Below are 5588 nucleotides of genomic sequence, written 5' to 3'. Positions count from 1 at the left end.
TAATAATAATAATTATTATTATTATTTTTTGAGATGGAGTCTTGCTCTGTCTCCCAGGCTGGAGTGCAGTAGCACGATCTCAGCTCACTGCAACCTCTGTCTTCTGGGTTCAAGCAATTCTCCTGCCTCAGCCTCCTGAGTAGCTGGGATTATAGGCACGGGCCACCACACCCAGCTAATTTTTCTATTTTTAGTAGAGACGGGGTTCCACCATGTTGGCCAGACTGGTCTCAAACTCCTGACCTCAAGTGATCTGCCCGCCTCGGCTTCCCAAAGTGCTGGGATTACACGTGTGAGCTAAGGCGCCTGGCCTTTATTTTATTATTTTTGAGAGAGGATCTGATTCTGTCAAGTTGGCTAGAGTGCAGTGGCACCATCACAGCTTATGGCAGCTTTGACCTCTGAGGCTCAGACCATCCTCCCACCTCAGCTTCTTGAGTAGCTGGGACTACAGACGTGTGCCACCATCCCCAGCTAATTCTTTGTATTTTTTTGTAGGAACATGTTTCACCATGTTGCCCAGGCTGATCTTGAACTCCTGGATTCAAGTGATTCCCCCTGCCTCAGCTTCCCAAAATGCTGGGATTACATTACAAGTATGAGCCAAAATGCCGGCCTGTACCCTTAATTTTAAAAACAGTTCCCTTAGTAAGATCATGTGAGCATGGAGTATCATTGAATGAGACATCATCATGTCGATTTATTTTTTATTGCTTATCACAGGTTAATTACTTCTGGGTGGGGAGAAAAGTTGCCTCCTAGTAAGGCACAGTGGCACAACTGCCAAGAGGCCATGTCCCCTAAACACCAACTTACTGTCCCCCTACCCAGCCTTGGGCCCTTGGCCAACCTCAGCCCCAACAAAGCAGGCCTTGTGCTGTAGGAGAAACTCCCTTCACCAAGAGAAGGCTCGGGAGATCCAGAACGTGCCTGTATCTCTGAGAACGCAAGGCCTAGGGCTGGGGAGTGTGGGGAGGGCCTCATTTTCTCACCTGCCAGTCTCACACAACCTCCAAACTGTCCTGAAACTGTTTATTCAACCCAGGAAGGTCACCCTGACTCAACTGAGAGGAGCCTCCAGGCAGGATGAGATGGACTTGTGACCAAATGCCAGTTCTTCTCCCACCCTGTCCTCTCTCCTGAAAAGGATTTAATTCAGCGTCTACACTCCCTCTCTCTGCATGTCCTCAGCACACCAACCAAATCAATGTGACTAGGGACACTGTGGCAAGCTAGGATTCTGGCTTGTCCTCAGGGTCCCGTGGAGACAGGTCCAGCAGTGCTTCAGCCCTGGGCTCAAGCCGTGGCAGGGACAGAGGCAGTCCAGCAGCAGCAAGGATGGGAAGAACAGCTGGACCCTCAGAGCATCAGCACCACAGCAGAAGGCAAACTCCAGCCCTGCTCCTCCCCTCTCCTCCACTTTGCTAAAACAAACCAGAGAAGAACTGCAGGCCTTCCCGGAGGACCCTCACCTGCCAGCCTCTCTAGCAAGTCTGAACGGAGGCCCCTCCCTGTCTACCTAGCCCTCTCCAGTGGTCTGGCACTACATTCCTCGCTCCATAATTTCTTCTATCTTGATCTTTAAGCATTGTCTTGCCTGTGTAATCATTTCGCCTTTCATGCCTGTTAGTGCTGTTTCTGAAAGAAAAGGGACTGTGTCATAGTCATAGCTGCACCCCCCGTAATATCCACAGACACATAGCAGATCTCAGGAAATGCTTGTTCTGCAAGTGGCTGGGCAGGGTGAGTTAGAACCCACCACGTGCTCCCTGCTCTTTCCCCACGCTGCTACCAAAGCGCCAGCCCTTCCACCATCACCTCCTCTCTCTCTCCCTGCCTCTCTGCACTGCAAATCCTGGAGTCAGGACCCCTGTCCACTCACATTGGAATCCTCCTTGCCTAGCATGGTGGCTGGCGCATAACTGCTATTGGTATTCGTTCATTTCACATTTATTCCACGCCTTCCATCATGTATATCTTAGAATGGTTTCTACACAATGTCTTTGATTTTTCAACCACAACTCTGTATGAGTCCATAAGGTGGGCATTCTCCCCTTTTACAGCTGGAAAAACTGAGGCAAGCAGAAGTTAAATGCCTTGACCAAGGCCAACCAGTGTGTCAAGATGTCTTGACCGAGGCCACCCCGTGTGGCAAGGAGAAGTTAAATGCCTTGACCGACGCCACCCAGGCAGAGGCAAGATTCAAACCCAGGCCTCGCAGGTACCCAAAGCCAAGTTCTCTCTTGTAGACCGGCTGTTCTCCAGCCTCCGGGTGAAAGCTCCTATAATCCAAACATTCAGACTGTGGGCTACAGTGTGTGTCACTTCAGTGGAAAGTCTGTTTCTCCTCAAACCCAGGGAGAGGTCTCGGGGAGCTCTAGCCTAGAGCTTTCTACTGCCCATGTTGGGAGCATGGGAAGCGGGTGTTTTTCTTCCTTGCGGCCTTGGTGGCCGTTTCCTACAGTATATCCGCACTGGAGAATGACAGGAAGAAGTGGCTTCCGGCTGGCGCAGGGAGGAGCCTGCCTCTGCCTGCCCTACAGAGAAGGGATTTTTTTTTTTTGCTCCAAAGTAGCAGCCACTCTGCCTTGCCCTTGGACAGGGAACACAGGAGAATTAGGAAATGATGAGTTTGGGGTAGTTATTACATTTGTTTTTAATACAATTGATTAAGTTTATATAATTTCATTTTTAATAATGGCTGTGTTTAACCACTGATTTCCAAAATGCCTGAAAATTGAGCAATCAGAGCTCATGAACCAATATTATATAGGACCAATTACTTCTCAGGGCTGTTGTAAATCCAAACACGATAATGTCAGTGTTCACCAGCAGGTTGCTGGAACCAGCTGTGTGACCTTGGGCAAGCTTCTTAACCAGCATATGCTTCAGGTCTTGCCCATCTGTAAAATGAGACCATTGTGAAGATAATAGGATATATATAGGTAAAGAACCTAGCCAGGGTAGGCTGGGTGAGGTGGCTCACACCCGTGATCCCAGCACTTTGGGAGGCCAAGGTGGGTGGATCGCTTGAACCCAGAGTTTGAGACCAGCCCTGGCAACATAGGGACACCCTGTCTCTAAAAAAGACATAAAATAAAATAATTAAAAAGAACCTAGCCAGGGTGGGACCAGGGTGACAATGGCACTCACAAAGGAGTAGGTACTCAGTCTCAGAATCAGCAGCTGAATGCCTCCTTAAATTTTGTACACTAGGCCCCTTGCTTGCCTGCCTGATACTTGTCTGAGCCCCACTCTTGGCACATAGTAGGTACGTGCTATTATTTACTACAAGAGCTTCAAGGAGGGTGTAACCTAACAGGAACGTAAAGATGAGGAAAGTTATCTAATAATACATGAGAAAAGCACCAGTGCGGCACATTGTCCTGGGGCATATGGTAGATACCCATTGAGATTTTCAGATAATGAGGGTTGTATTTCAGCAATTAAACCCAGAGCCTGCTAAGGAGACATCTCTAGAAGATTCAGGGCTGCCTCTGGAAACACCTGCAGCAAGCAATAATTTCTTTGCATTATTTTGAAAGATAAAAAATACTAATCTTCAAAATGTACTTCCTGCTGCATAGTAGGTAGATAGGCACTGCAAGATTGTTCTCCCCTAACAATGCTTCTAGTGAAATTAATGCCAGGGGAAGATGGGCCTGTTGACCCTGTGGCTTCCCAAGTTCCCTGACACAATACTGGGCACCCACTACTCAGAGTCGGTGGTTGGTGGGGAGGAAAATGCTAAGATGCTGGCCCTATGTGGGGAGGGGAGGGCTGTATGGGCTGGACGAGGTGAGATATCACTCACTGAGGATGTACAGAAGGGGAATTGGGGTTGATGCCTTGAAAAGGATGGCTGGAAAATTCTGAAAGTATACATTTCAAAGGAGACAACCCTCAAATCTCTTCCCTAAATCATTTCCTTTTAATGCAATATTTGGACAGATTAGGGATTAATAGTGAGGTATTGTGATAAGAGCATTGGATTTGAAATTAAAAGGCTTAGTTTCTACCCCTTACTACTTCCACAATCTTGGGCAAATCATCTGACCTACAGAAGCTTAACTTCTCTGTTTGTAAAGCAGGGACCATTGTGAGGAACAGGTGAAATGAAGGGTTTTCACGTAACGGTTCACAATGGCTGTGAACTGGTTGGCCATTTGAAATCCCCAGTCAATGCTGCCAAGAGCCAGGAAGAAAGTTCCTTTGGCCTCCAAGATGCATCAGGAGCACCACAGGTGAGGGCCATTCATGCAGATCAATCCTGCCCAGGAATATTTCAACTCTGCATGCTTACTTCACACCCAGCTACTTACTGCAAGAACATTTCTGCTTCCTGGACTGGAAGGAGGGGCTTCCATTACAATCATTGCAGACTTGAGATCTTACTATCAACGGTGATCCAAGCCTTTCAGCGAGTCCACACCACCAGGGAACAAGGGTAGAGGCCAGAGGCTTGAAGCCTTTCTTCACCTAGAAGTCCAGCTTCTGAGTCCAGGAGGATCACCTCCCTCCGAAAGGGAGTTGGCCTTGGATCTCATTCCTCCCAACCTGTATGGGGATCTCATTCCTCCCAACCTGTATGGGGATCTCATTCCTTCCTACCCTGTCTGGCTGTTTAGATCCAGACCTTGGGAGAACCCTTGGACTTGCTTTCTTCCAAGCCTGATGGTGCCGCAGGAACACAATGGGGTTTTACACAGCAGCAGGTAACTAAGAAAGAAAAGTGAAGTGAAGGAGAAAAGGCCAGAGACCTTCGGGAGGCTGGCAGATCCACCTGAACATGAGCTGTGGGGCAGTGGGAAGGTGAATGATCCAAAGGTGGAAGTATATACCCCAGGCAGCCCAAGGAACAGACAATGGCTGGACATCTCTCTCCCTCCCCACGTCTCCACCCGAGCTATCACTCCACCCAAGGTAAACAGCAGAGCCATGTTGTCCACTGTTTCAAAGCTCTTTTACTTGGCTTTTTGTAAGTGTATTTCTTCTGTGTTTTATGTGGGGAAGGAAACTAATACCTCCTCATGATGCCACCTGCATTTGAAGTGGCTGTCATTTTCTTATGCTCCAAAGTAAACTTCCTTTAAGGATTGATAAACCAAGGAAAGCAGTAATATCCTATGTGATACGCACCTGGTTCTTTCCACAAAACTACCTTCTATTAAGGAAAAAAATTCTTGTTAGATAAGCAAGTACAAATCTTTTAGAAAAAAATAAACTGCTAAATTCAAATTACATGTCTTTGACTCAACCTAACTCTCAGATTGGCTCTTTTCAGCTCTCCCCACCCACACACAAGCCTCAGTAAGTAGAGGGATAATGTGTTATCTCCCAGAGGTCATTGCTTTCTTAAAGATAAACGAGGCTGGACTGTGGCTCACGCCTGTAATCTCAGCACTTTGAGAGTCCAAGGTAGGTGAATCACCTGAGGTCAGGAGTTTGAGATCAGCCTGGCCAACATGGTGAAACCCCGACTCTACTAAAAATACAAAATTCAGCTAGGTGTGGTGGCGGACGCCTGTAATTCCAGCTATTCAGGAGGCGGAGGCAGGAGAACCACTTGAACCCGGGAGGCAGAGGTT

The sequence above is a fragment of the Colobus angolensis genome, unplaced genomic scaffold (assembly GCF_000951035.1).
Source record: "Colobus angolensis palliatus isolate OR3802 unplaced genomic scaffold, Cang.pa_1.0 Scaffold3, whole genome shotgun sequence".
Lineage (NCBI taxonomy): Eukaryota > Metazoa > Chordata > Mammalia > Primates > Cercopithecidae > Colobus > Colobus angolensis.
The sequence above is the reverse complement of the archived record's forward strand: the minus strand, read 5'-3'. Positions refer to the sequence as shown.